We start from the raw sequence: 14,581 nt of genomic DNA, 5'->3' as shown, positions 1-14,581 counted from the left end.
GGGCAGGACCCCTTCAGAAATGGGGGTCTTATGACCTACTGTCAGATAAGGTAATTCAGAGGATTTTTTTATGACCAGCTCCAAGACAGAAAGGTGGGGGAAGATTGGAGTATACTTTTAGTGTGTGTGGCATGCCTTGGAGAGAAAAAGGCGCAGGTAAAAGGAGGACAGAAGGTCAGAGAGAGATTCTGTTTTCTGAGGTCTGTTTCTGAGGCCCAGAGCACCCCAGTATTATAACCAAAGACTGTCTTTCACCTTTATCACTCTGAAGCTGTTCTGAAGCTGCTTCCCAAACCATGAACAAAGGGCCAAATACGGTAACAAAGATATGTGTATTGTTTTAGTCGCTTAGGAAATGTGGACAAGGGCTATGGAAGTTATGAGCCAGGAACCATGGATGTAAACCCATATATATATGTAAACCAGTATATATACAGCATAATACCACACCACTTTATCAATTTTTTTCTTGTTGGTATTTTTTGTGTTCTCTTCAAGAAGTCTTTGCCTAATTCTGTGTTAAAAAGATATTTGTTTTCTTCTAAAAGATTAATATTTGTTTTTTACCTTTAGGTTTTAAGGTCTAATTCATGTTAACTTTTATGTGGTGTAAGGTAATGGTACACATACGCTTTTTATTTTCATATAGGTATCCAGTTGTTCCAGCACCATTTTTTGAAGACTATCTTTTCCCCCATTGAATTACAGGTGTGAGTCTATTTCTGGACTCTGTTCTATTTTACTGATCTTTGTCTTTACACCAGTATCATACCATTTTGATTGCTGTAGCTTTATAGTAAGTTTGATTCAGGTAGTGCACGTCCTCTACCTGGTTCTTTTTTGTCTAAATTCTTTTGGCTTTTCTAGGTCCTTTGCCTTTCAAATATTAATTTTTTAATCAGTTTTTTTACCTTTTAAAAAAAATCTTGTTAAAATTTTAATTGGGGTTGTATTGGATTTTTAGGTCAATTTCAGGAGAATTGTTACCTTAACAACATTGAGTCTTCCAATCTGTGAATATCATACATCTCTCCATTTATTTAGGTTTCGTTTCTTTCATCAGTGTGTTGCAGTTTTCATTGTATATATCATGTTCATCTTTTATTCAATTTTATTTCTAAATATGTTATAAATGGAGTTCATTTGACTTCTTTTTTTTTATTATACTTTAGGTTTTAGGGTACATGTGCACAATGTGCAGGTTTGTTACATATGTATCCATGTGCCATGTTGTTTTGCGGCACCCATTAACTCGTCATTTAGCATTAGGTATATCTCCTAATGCTGTCCCTCCCCACCACCCAACCCTACAACAGTCCCCAGAGTGTGATGTTCCCCTTCCTGTGCCCATGAGTTCTCATTGTTCAATTCCCACCTATGAGTGAGAACATGCGGTATTTGGTTTTTTGTCCTTGCGATAGTTTACTGAGAATGATGGTTTCCAGCTTCATCCATGTCCCTACAAAGGACATGAACTCATCATTTTTTATGGCTGCATAGTATTCCATGGCGTATATATGCCACATTTTCTTCATCCAGTCTATCGTTGTTGGACATTTGGGTTGGTTCCAACTCTTTGCTATTGTGAATAGTGCCACAATAAACATACGTGTGCATGTGTCTTTATAGCAGCATGATTTATAGTCCTTTGGGTATGTACGCAGTAATGGGATGGCTGGGTCAAATGGTATTTCTAGTTCTAGATCCCTGAGGAATCACCACACTGACTTCCACAATGGTTGAACTAGTTTACAGTCCCACCAACAGTGTAAAAGTGTTCCTATTTCTCCACATCCTCTCCAGCACCTGTTGTTTCCTGACTTTTTAATGATGGCCATTCTAACTGGTGTGAGATGGTATCTCACTGTGGTTTTGATTTGCATTTCTCTGATGGCCAGTGATGATGAGCATTTTTTCATATGTTTTTTGGCTGCATAAATGTCTTCTTTTGAGAAGTGTCTGTTCATGTCCTTTGCCCACTTTTTGATGGGGTTGTTTGTTTTTTTCTTGTAAATTTGAGTTCATTGTAGATTCTGGATATTAGCCCTTTGCCAGATGAGTAGGTTGCAAAAATTTTCTCCCATTCTGTAGGTTGCCTGTTCACTCTGATGGTAGTTTCTTTTGCTGTGCAGAAGCTCTTTACTTTAATTAGATCCCATTTGTCAATTTTGGCTTTTGTTACCATTGGTTTTGGTGTTTTAGACATGAAGTCCTGGCCCACGCCTATGTCCTGAATGGTATTGCCTAGGTTTTCTTGTAGGATTTTAATGGTTTTAGGTTTAACATTTAAGTCTTTAATCCATCTTGAATTAATTTTTGTATAAGATGTAAGGAAGGGATCCAGTTTCAGCTTTCTACATATGGCTAGCCAGTTTTCCCAGCACCATTTATTAAATAGGGAATCCTTTCCCCATTTCTTGTTTTTGTCAGGTTTGTCAAAGATCAGATAGTTGTAGATACGCAGCATTATTTCTGAGGGCTCTGTTCTGTTCCATTGATCTATGTCTCTGTTGTGGTACCAGTACCATGCTGTTTTGGTTACTGTAGCCTTGTAGTATAGTTTGAAGTCAGGTAGCATGATGCCTCCAGCTTTGTTCTTTTGGCTTAGGATTGACTTGGCGATGTGGGCTCTTTTTTGGTTCCATATGAACTTGAAAGTAGTTTTTTCCAATTCTGTGAAGAAAGTCATTGGTAACTTGATGGGGATGGCATTGAATCTATAAATTACCTTGGGCAGTATGGCCATTTTCACGATATTGATTCTTCCAACCCATGAGCATGGAATGTTCTTCCATTTGTTTGTATCCTCTCTTATTTCATTGAGCAGTGGTTTGTAGTTCTCCTTGAAGAGGTCCTTCACATCCCTTGTAAGTTGGATTCCTAGGTATTTTATTGTCTTTGAAGCAATTGTGAATGGGAGTTCACTCATGATTTGGCTCTCTGTTTCTCTGTGATGGGTGTACAAGAATGCTTGTGATTTTTGTACATTGATTTTGTATCCTGAGACTTTGCTGAAGTTGCTAATCAGCTTAAGGAGATTTTGGGCTGAGACAATGGGGTTTTCTAAATATACAATCATGTCATCTGCAAACAGGGACAATTTGACTTCCTCTTTTCCTAATTGAATACCCTTTATTTCCTTCTCCTGCCTGATTGCTCTGGCCAGAACTTCCAGCACTGTGTTGAATAGGAGCAGTGAGAGAGGGTATCCCTGTCTTGTGCCAGTTCTCAGAGGGAATGCTTCCAGTTTTCGCCCATTCAGTATGATATTGGCTGTGGGTTTGTCATAGATGGCTCTTATTATTTTGAGATACGTCCCATCAATACCTAATTTATTGAGAGTTTTTAGCATGAAGGGTTGTTGAATTTTGTCAAAGGCCTTTTCTGCATCTATTGAGATAATCATGTGGTTTTTGTCTTTGGTTCTGTTTATATGCTGGATTACATTTATTGATTTGCGTATGTTGAACCAGCCTTGCATCCCAGGGATGAAGCTCACTTGATTATGATGGATAAGCTTTTTGATGTGCTGCTGGATTTGGTTTGCCAGTATTTTATTGAGGATTTTTGCATCAATGTTCATCAAGGATATTGGTCTGAAATTCTCTTTTTTGGTTATGTCTCTGCCAGGCTTTGGTATCAGGACAATGCTGGCCTCATAGAATGTGTTAGGGAGGATTCCCTCTTTTTCTATCGATTGGAATAGTTTCAGAAGGAATGGTACCAGTTCCTCCTTGTACCTCTGGTAGAATTTGGCTGTGAATCCATCAGGTCCTGGACTCTTTTTGGTTGGTAAGCTATTGATTATTGCCACAATTTCAGAGCCTGTTATTGGTCTATTCAGAGATTCAACTTCTTCCTGGTTTAGTCTTGGGAGGGTGTATTTGTGGAGGAATTTATCCATTTCTTCTAGATTTTCTAGTTTATTTGCATAGAGGTGTTTGTAGTATTCTCTGATGGTAGATTGTACTTCTGTGGGATCAGTGGTGATATCCCCTTTTTCATTTTTTATTGCATCTATTTGATTCTTCTCTCTTTTCCTCTTTATTAGTCTTGCTAGCGGTCCATCAATTTTGTTGATCTTTTCAAAAAACCAGCTCCTGGATTCATTAATTTTTTGAAGGGTTTTTTGTGTCTCTATTTCCTTCAGTTCTGCTCTGATTTTAGTTATTTCTAGCCTTCTGCTAGCTTTTGCATGTGTTTGCTCTTGCTTTTCTAGTTCTTTTAATTGTGATGTTAGGGTGTCAATTTTGGATCTTTCCTGCTTTCTCTTGTGGGCATTTAGTGCTATAAATTTCCCTCTACACACTGCTTTGAATGTGTCCCAGAGATTCTGGTATGTTGTGTCTTTGTTCTCATTGGTTTCAAAGAACATCTTTATTTCTGCTTTCATTTCATTGTGTACCCAGTAGTCATTTAGGAGCAGGTTGTTCAGTTTCCATGTAGTTGAGCGGTTTTGAGTGAGTTTCTTAATCCTGAGTTCTAGTTTGATTGCACTGTGGTCTGAGAGACAGTTTGTTGTAATTTCTGTTGTTTTACATTTGCTGAGGAGAGCTTTACTTCCAACTATGTGGTCAATTTTGGAATAGGTGTGGTGTGGTGCTGAAAAAAATGTATATTCTGTTGATTTGGGGTGGAGAGTTCTGTAGATGTCTATTAGGTCCACTTTGTGCAGAGCTGAGTTCAATTCCTGGATATCCTTGTTAACTTTCTGTCTTGTTGATCTGTCTAATGTTGACAGTGGGGTGTTAAAATCTCCCATTATTATTGTGTGGGAGTTTAAGTCCCTTTGTAGGTCACTCAGGACTTGCTTTATGAATCTGGGTGCTCCTGTGTTGGGTGCATATATATTTAGGATAGTTAGCTCTTCTTGTTGAATTGATCCCTTTACCATTAGGTAATGGCCTTCTTTGTCTCGTTTGATCTTTGTTGGTTTAAAGTCTATTTTATCAGAGACTAGGATTGCAACCCCTGCCTTTTTTTATTTTCCATTTGCTTGATAGATCTTCCTCCATCCCTTGATTTTGAGTCTATGTGTGTCTCTGCACGTGAGATGGGTTTCCTGAATACAGCACACTGATGTGTCTTGACTCCTTATCCAGTTTGCCAGTCTGTGTCTTTTAATTGGAGCATTTAGCCCAGTTACATTTAAAGTTAATATTGTTGTGTGTGAATTTGATCCTGTCATTATGATGTTAGTTGGTTATTTTGCTCGTGAGTTGATGCAGTCTCTTCCTAGCCTCGATGGTCTTTACAATTTGGCATGTTTTTGCAGGGGCTGGTACCGGTTGTTTGTTTCCATGTTTAGTGCTTCCTTCAGGAGCTCTTTTAGGGCAGGCCTGGTGGTGACAAAATCACTCAGCATTTGCTTGTCTGTAAAGTATTTTATTTCTCCTTCACTTATGAAGCTTAGTTTGGCTGGATATGAAATTCTGGGTTGAAAATTCTTTTCTTTAAGAATGTTGAATATCGGCCCCCACTCTCTTCTCGCTTGTAGAGTTTCTGCCGAGAGATCAGCTGTTAGTCTGATGGGCTTCCCTTTGTGGGTAACCCGACCTTTCTCTCTGGCCGCCCTTAACATTTTTTCCTTCATTTCAACTGTGGTGAATCTGACAATTGTGTGTCTTGGAGTTGCTCTTCTCGAGGAGTATCTTTGTGGCGTTCTCTGTATTTCCTGAATCTGAATGTTGGCCTGCCTTGCTAGATTGGGGAAGTTCTCCTGGATAATATCTTGCAGAGTGTTTTCCAACTTGGTTCCATTCTCCCCGTCATTTTCAGGTACACCAATCAGACGTAGGTTTGGTCTTTTCACATAGTCCCAAATTTCTTGGAGGCTTTGTTCGTTCCTTTTTATTCTTTTTTCTCTAAACTTCCCTTCTCGCTTCATTTCATTCATTTCATCTTCCATCAGCGATACCCTTTCTTTCAGTTGATTGCATCTGCTACCGAGGCTTCTGCAATCTTCGCGTAGTTCTCGATACTTGGCTTTCAGCTCCATCAGCTCCTTTAAGCCCTTCTCTCCATTGGTTATTCTAGTTATCCATTCGTCTAATTTTTTTTCAAAGTTTTTAACTTCTTTGCTATTGTTTTGAATTTCCTCCCGTAGCTCGGAGTAGTTTGATCATCTGAAGCCTTCTTCTCTCAACTTGTCAAAGTCATTCTCCGTCCAGCTTTGTTCCGTTGCTGGTGAGGAGCTGCGTTCCTTTGGAGGAGGAGAGGTGCTCTACTTTTTAGAGTTTCCAGTTTTTCTGCTCTGTTTTTTCCCCCATCTTTGTGGTTTGATCTACTTTTGGTCTTTGATGATGGTGATGTACAGATGGGTTTTTCTTGTGGATGTCCTTTCTGTTTGTTAGTTTTCCTTCTACCAGACAGGACCCTCAGCTGCAGGTCTGTTGGAGTTTGCTAGAGGTCCACTCCAGACCCTGTTTGGCTGGGTGTCAGCAGCGGTGGCTGCAGAACAGCGGGTTTTCGTGAGACCACAAATTCAGCTGTCTGATAGTTCCTCTGGAAGTTTTGTCTCAGAGGAGTACCTGGCCAAGTGAGGTGTCAGTCTGTCCCTACTGGGGGTTGCCTCCCAGTTAGGCTGCTCGGGGGTGAGGGACCCACTTTAGGAGGCAATCTGTCTGTTCTCAGATCTCCAGCTGTGTGCTGGGAGAACCACTACTCTCTTCAAAGCTGTCAGTCAGACAGGGACATTAAAGTCTGCAGAGGTTCCTGCTGAATTTTTGATTGTCTGTGCCCTGCCCCCAGAGGTGGAGCCTACAGAGGCAGGCAGGCCTCCTTGAGCTGTGGTGGGCTCCACCCAGTTCAAGCTTCCTGGCTGCTTTGTTTACCTAAGCAAGCCTGGGCAATGGCGGGCGCCCCTCCCCCAGCCTCGCTGCCGCCTTGCAGTTTGATCTCAGACTGCTGTGCTAGCAATCAGCGAGACTCCGTGGGCATAGGACCCTCCGAGCCAGGTGCGGGACACAATCTCCTGGTGTGCTGTTTTCGAGGCCCGTTGGCAAAGCGCAGTATTAGGGTGGGACTGACCAGATTTTCCAGGTGCTGTCTGTTACCCCTTTCTTTGACTAGGAAAGGGAACTCCCTGACCCCTTGCGCTTCCCCAGTGAGGCAATGCCTCGCCCTGCTTTGGCTCACGCACAGTGCGCTGCACCGACTGTCCTGCACCCACTGTTTGGCACTCCCTAGTGAGATGAACCTGGTACCTTAAACGGAGATGCAGAAATCACCCGTCTTCTGTGTCACTCAGGCTGGGAGCTGTACACCGGAGCTGTTCCTATTCGGCCATCTTGGCTCCACCCCTCATTTGACTTTTTAATTGTTCATTGCATATAGAAATATAGTTTACTTTTATGTATTGATTTTGAATCCTGTGACTTTACTAAAGTCACATATTTTCTAATAGCTGCTTTTTTGATTTCTTAGAGTTTTCTAAGGTCATTTTATATACCTTGGGCTTTCTTTTAGTTTACTTTGTTCATTTGGTTGTTTTTGAGTTGAGAATTTAATTTTACTACAGTTTATTCTTTCATTCTTATTGGTAAGAGTATTTAGTGCTAATAATTTTCTTCTCATCACTGCTTTAAGTGTATCCTATAAATTATATAGTGTTTTAATTATTATTTTTAAAGAAATTCACTAATTTTAATTTGTATTTTTCTTTCTGCCAAAGAGTTGTTTAACAGAAGATGTAATAGTTTGCTAAGTCTGCCATAATAAAATACCACAGACTGGGTGATCAAACAACAGGAATTAATTTTCTTACAGTGTTGGAGACTACAAGTCATAGATTAAGGTATTGCCCGGCTTGGTTTCTCCTAAGACCTCTCTTCTTGACTCGCAGGTAGCCACCTTCTTCCCACTTTGTCCTCACATGGCCTTTTCTCTGTGCCTTTGCATCCCCTCTTGTCTATCCTTTTTATAAGGACACTAGTCATGTTGGATTAGGGCCCACCCATATAACTTTAACCTTAATTGTCTCTTTAAAGGCCCTATCTCCAAATGTAATCATATCTTGAAGGAATATGTTTCAGTCTATAACAGAAGTTTTTTTATTTTCCAGGTAGGAGAACCTTTTTAAAACATTAATTTCTAGTTTTATTGCATTGTGATCAGAGTATTGTTTGTACTCTTTCTACTTTGTGGAACACTCTGATGTTTCTTTGCAACCTAATCTATCAAGGGCAGGACTAGGGTAAAGCAAGTGAGGCGCCCAGGATGCAAAATTTAAGGCGACGGTCTCATGTGCCGACCCTGAACTTGCAGGAGTCTTAGAATGGGTGTCTTCTTAAGTTTCACATTCTGGACATGTCACATGCCCAGCGACTATAGGACTATAGTCACTTAGTCCCATAGTATATGTCAGTTATTGTGTTATATAAACACATGGAGTCTTATAAGAGTATGAAGTTCTATATGTATATATATACACACACATACACACACAGGTCTTGTACAAAGAATGATATATTAAAGTCTCCCATTATTCTTGTGTTTCTATATGTGACTCTTTGTATATCTTGTTTTTGTTTCATAAAGTTGAGTTTCATGGTATTTGGTACAGAATATAAATATTCATAGCAGTTCTATTTTAAGTGTGAATTGTAGTTTTTAGCATTAAAAAGTGCTTTTTTTGTCTTTTTTTTTTTTTGCTTGACTTGTCTGATATCACCACCACTTCTGTTTTCATATAGTTTCTATTTGCCCGGTATACTTTTATCCTCTTATTTTTAAATTTTCTGAATCGTTTTGCTTTTTAAATGTGTGTTTTATATGTAGCGTTTAGTTGGGTCTTGTTTTGTGTGCCAAATTTTAATAAATTAAACATTTTATTTTATGGGCGAATTAAGTACATTCACATGCAGTGAGCCCTTGCCTGCAAAGATTTGCAGGCGGGAATGGGAGAGATCACTTGCTGGGATTTGGTATTTTTTCCTTCATTTTACTTACAGTTACTTTGAGGTTTTGGGCATTTTCTGTCTGACAGTTATGCTAAGGGTATGGTTTTGTGTGGCTTTATTTGTTCTCTTTGCTTTTCTGTATTGTTTTTGCAGAATATGTGGATAACACAGAGCTAGACATCTGCTGTTATCTTCAACACTTGGAAATTCTTTATGTCTGCTTTTCAAATTCTAGTATCTTAGTGATGTCTCTAATTATATAAAGTTTGAGTGGCTTTTAAAAATCATGTTCGTTAAGTGGTAGGCTATGTTTTGAGACAGGGTTCTTGATCTGCATTACTTAGGAAAGAATTATTTCAGGCAGAGGTATACTTATTATTTACTTAGGTTTTATAAATTTATTTAAATTGTTAGTGGCTGTGATTCTAAAAGCATGAATCTGTAATAGATTTTAAGAACCAATCTTGTCTGTCCTTTTGCTTTTAGGTAGGTACATTTTTTAGGACATATTGAGGACAGGTCGTTTTTAAATCTCTCTTTGACAGTCTCCAGAAAGTAGGGGGAGACCCTCCCCAGGCATCCTACTCTAATGTTTTATCCTATTATAATCCCACAATTTGGCCAGTTAGAATCTTTTCTGTTAGAAATTAAGCCTGTTTCTCCTGCTTTGGGTTTCTGTTGCCATAGTGATAAAATGTTCAGCATTCTGTCATTACTTGAACACAATAATGAACTTGACCCTTAGGTTTTGTTTTGTTTTGTTTTTTAGTTTTTTGCTATATAAAACAGCTTTCATTCCTTTAGCTTTTCTTAAATATGAATAATTTTCTATTCTGTTAGTCACATTGATAATTTTTCTTTGATTCCTGTGTAGTTTCACCTATAATGTGTAAATGACCTCAACTTATTTTAAAATAGACATAGTAACCAACATAAAATCTAGCAGGATTAATTCACATGATTTGCATGGCTTTTTTTTTTTAATGTTCTACAATTGTGGTATTTTTTCCTTGACAGTTATGATTTACTGATTTATAAGTCCAGGTACATCAACCAGGTCTATTTTGATCATTCATTAAAATGATCATAATTGCAGCACCTCCTATTTAGATAACCTGTGACAGATCGGAGACTTATCTGTGGAGCAAAAGGTCTTACTAAGGAAATGGAAAGTATAAATCATGCAAAGCAGAAATATCCATTTATTTACAAATAATATATATCTGTGATAAGTAGATATTAATCTATTACATCTTAATCACTGCTTTGACAGATCCTTTATTAATTATATACCAGTCTTTTGATGAAAGTTTTTTTTTTTACCACTACCTTATCATAGTGCCAAGAGTAATAAAAATTATTTTTATAAAAGTACTGTATTTCAAAAGGCTGCTCCACTGCACATTTATTCAATTTGCAAATTAAAACCATGTAAAAATTAAAGGAGTTTAAATATAATAGAATATGTAGTCAACTTTTGGTTATGACAGGAACCCAACTCCAACTATTGCAAGCAAACAAAAGGGACTTTCTTGGTTTACACAATTGTGGGAAAGATAAGGGTTATGCTGGTTTCACGGACACCTGGATCTAGGAACTCAAATGCAATTAGATAATAGTGACTTTTCCCCTCCTTTTCTTTTATTCCTCCTCTCTTATTTTCTCTCTCCTCTCTTATTTTCTCTCTCCTCTCTTATTTTCTCTCTCGTTTGTCTGCTGTGCTATCTCTATGATGCTGGGAACATGTGTTGAAGCCAAGAGGACAAAGTTCTTGTTAGCAAACTCAAGTTTAAAAAGTCTAGAGTTGAGGCCGGGCGTGACGGTTCACACCTGTGATCCTAGCACTTTGGGAGGCCGAGGCGGGTGGAACACCTGAGGTCAGGCATTTGAGACCAGCCTGGCCAACTTGATTAAACCCCATCTCTACTGAAAATAGAAAAATTAGTGGGGTGTGGTGGCAGCCACCTGTAGTCCCAGCTACTCAGGAGGCTGAGGCAGGAGAATTGCGTGAACCTGGGAGGTGGAGGTTACAGTGAGCCAAGATTGTGCCACTGCACTCCAGCCTGGGTGACAGAGTGAGACTCTGTCTTAAAAAAAAAAAAAAAAAAAAAATCCAGAGACAAGTTTGGGTCTAGGTCACATGCTCATCCCTGGACCTACCACTGCGACTGTGGTATCAGGCACTCTGGCTCAGCCAAGGTTATATGCCCATGTCTCTGTGTGGAGTGGGTGAAGGAGGAGGAAGTAAATGATGTGCAGTTTGATATCAAAAGTAGGAGGAGGTCTTTGGGGAAATAGCGATAACCAAGGGAAAGGGAACCTGAACATTTATGATATCCTGTAGTCAATACCCCCTTAATTTATTTTTTGCGTGGCTTAAAGCCAGGGCTCTTATTTCCCATTTGGGGCTTTCTGTTTTTTTTTCTTGAGCTTTTAATGAACGTTAAATTTCATCAGTTTGGACTTCTTTGCTGCCAGTGTTGGATATTTGCTTTTTTAAAAACAAACCAAAAAACTATCATTTAATATATCCACCTTTCTACTTCGACTGCATCTTGAGAAGAATTATATTGGCCCATTGGACACGTTTTCTCCCAAGAATTTAAACTGTGAAGTAAGGGATGAAAGGATATGTGTCAGTGTTTGAAGGACCAGGCAGGGCTGTGGCATGTCTTTGCCTGTGATTCCTGTCAATTATTGTATCCTGGTTTCGGTTTTCTAGTTCTCTTTTGAGTGGGTTCTTATATTCTTTCGGGAAAGTTTATTTTTGCTAATAATGGCCAGTGTCAATTTCCATTGCTCACAAGCAAGAACCATGCTTTCAGAAGATTGGTATAAGAAGGCCACTGCCATTCTCATGAGGCTTATAGGATTCTTTGACAGTAGAGGAATCACAAATACAACTTCTATTGTTTGCCCTGTATGTTGCTTCCCTTTGATAGCAGAGACTCACATTAAATGAAGCCAAGAAGTTACATTAGAGCCTTTCCTGCCCAATATGATATTACTAGTCACAGATGACTGTTGAAACCTAAATTTAAATTAGAATTTTAAAAAATTAAAATTCAGTTTCCTCAGTCACACGAAGTACATTTCAAATGTACAGCAACATGTCGCTAGTGACTATCATATTGGGAGGCACAGATTATAGAATATTTCCACCATCAAAGTTCTATCAGACAACACTGTTGTAGTATAAACTCCTCAAGGGTAGGCATTCTGTCCTTGTTATTTTCTGATGTATCCACAACACTTAGAATGGGCTCAGCATGTATAGGTACTCAATAAATATTTGCTGAATGTCGAAATAGCATATATTGGGAGGCCAAGGCAGGCAGATCACCTGAGGTCGGGAGTTCAAGACCAGCCTGACCAACATGGCGAAACTTCGTCTCTACTAAAAATACAAAAAATTAGCCAGGCGTGGTGATGGATGCCTGTAATCCCAGCTACTTGAGAGGCTGAGGCAGGAGAATCACTTGAACCCAGGAGGCGGAGCTTGCGGTGAGCCAAGATCGCACCATTGCACTCCAGCCTGGGCAACGAGTGAAACTCCATCTCCAAAAAAAAAAAAGAAATAGTATATATCAGTATATCAGCTGCTTGCCACAGAAGACCTAGATCATGATCCTTACAGTTGACTTCCCTATACTTTGAAGGGAGCTTGAAATAGTTCCATCTTAATGTTATTCCAAAGTTTCCATTTAAACTTATTCATAGCTACATTGTCTGTTGTAACTTGGCCCTCCAGTTCACCTACTATTTCTGCCTTCATAATTACTTTAAAAGTATAAAGTACTTGATCTCATAGTTACTTTTCCCCCAACTTACTCATCCTTCACCTTCTGATTTCTCCCTATCACCTGCTCATTAAAACTTTTAACAGTTTCCACTGTAGCCTCTGGAATCCCTATTCTGATACCAAAAAGTTTTTTTGCAATCTCAACATTTTTTTAATGCCTCTCCCCCTACTGAAAACTGCTTTCTTCTTCTCATGGCATATAACCTGGAACGCCTTTTAAGTAGAAATTACTCTTCCTTCCTCTCTCCTGCAACAAGAGACTAAGAAGAGAAATCAGCATTTGTAAGCCCCGTTTGTGCTTCCAGTTCATTGTTTGAGTATGGTTAAAGTGATTTTTTTCTTTGATATTTGTGGCATCCAGTTTTATACCTGTCTTTTATCTCTTCCAGTTAATGACCTACAGTGTATTCCTTAGCAGTCACTGAGGACTTTGATATCTGGCTCAACTTTTTTCTGTTTTCTGTTTCTCTTGCCATCATTCTTAGTGACTATGTATTCATCTTGTTGAACTACCCAACACCTTAGCCTTATAGTTTATTCTGTCTGCACTCTGGCATTCTTTTATCTTTATCCTACTTTAGTATCTTGTACACCTAGACACTTCTTGGACCTTGTCATCACCTAGAACTGATCACTTCAAAGACATAAATATCTTTTCTTTCTCTTATCCATGCTACTGTCACTGAAGATACTGAAATTAGTAGTCTCTGGACTTCTCTTTTTCTTCCAATCTATTAACCTGGCTCCCTTGCTTCCTTTTCAGCTTGGAAACTGTTCAGTGTTCTTACTTGTACATAAGCTAAGGATATGAATTTTCTCAACTTCTTGCCATCTTATAATTCCGGTACCTTCATCCATTCTCTTCTCCCTTTCTATTTTGAAAATGTCCTTTTCCCCTTTACTTCATAAGTGAACAGTGCTTTTAATCCCATCTCTGTACTTCCTCTACACTCTTCGTCACCTGTATCTTTAATTTCTCTATCTCAGACTCTTATTTTTTCTTCAAGATCTAGTTCAAATTGCATCTCTTTTATGTAGCCTTAACTTATCCTCTAATGAAAATTAATTGCAATTTTTTCTGTTCCTTGTACGTCTGTTATAAGGTATATTTTCTTTTGACTTATTGTGACACACGTTGAGTATTCAAAACCTAATAAAAAGATACTGTACTTTACTCCTAAATTTACAGCACTGTCTTTTGAAACTATCTACCTTTTTGAACTTTAATACCATTAGTCTTATTCCTATCTTATTTATCTTAAGATTCATTGTCCCATAGAATCCTAAATGTAATGATCTTAAATCATGGACTAATTTTCTCCTAAAAAAAAAAATTAGTTTTAGATTCTAACCCAGTACTGCTTCAACAAACTGAACTGAAGGAAGGTCTTGTTGTATATCATCTTCTATAGTCTACCACAATGGTGCTCTTACTTAGTTCATATTTCATTTAGTTTTTTTCCCCATCCTTTCATATTTTAATGATTTTTCAGATACTCTTTACCATTGGTTTCTTTGGCTTTAGCTTTTGTGTGTAGGGCACTATTGTTTCTCTTCGTGTCTGTGTAACTTATATAGAAAGCATTAGGCCATAACTTTCTTAACTGGGTCATGTCTCTTGTTAATTTACCAATTGTATCCAGATTCTCAACTGGAGCTAGGATATACTTAGAGCCTAAGTTTTCTAACTGTGGACCTGAGCTGGGACCCACGGTGTTCTCTCTTCCATTTTCATCTTCATGATTTTGTGGAAAGAAACCTTTACTAAGTCAGTAACCTAAAAGCCCCAAGTTAGCCACCCTGCTACCTGAGAGGCCGAGGCGGGAGTTTGAGGCCAGCCTAGGCAATATAGTGAGACCACATCTCTTATTTTTTTTTT

The 14,581-nt window shown here is 38.6% G+C and overlaps 1 protein-coding gene across 20 annotated transcripts in view; it reads left to right on the top strand.

Moving 5' to 3' along the window:
* The window catches only part of CEP83 (centrosomal protein 83), a 207,956-nt gene that overhangs the window by 115,763 nt on the left and 77,612 nt on the right, over window positions 1-14,581 (top strand). The gene's annotated exons all lie outside the window — the stretch shown is intronic.

Source organism: Symphalangus syndactylus, chromosome 13 (assembly GCF_028878055.3).
Source record: "Symphalangus syndactylus isolate Jambi chromosome 13, NHGRI_mSymSyn1-v2.1_pri, whole genome shotgun sequence".
In the NCBI taxonomy this organism is placed as follows: domain Eukaryota; kingdom Metazoa; phylum Chordata; class Mammalia; order Primates; family Hylobatidae; genus Symphalangus; species Symphalangus syndactylus.
The sequence above is the reverse complement of the archived record's forward strand: the minus strand, read 5'-3'. Positions and strand labels throughout refer to the sequence as shown.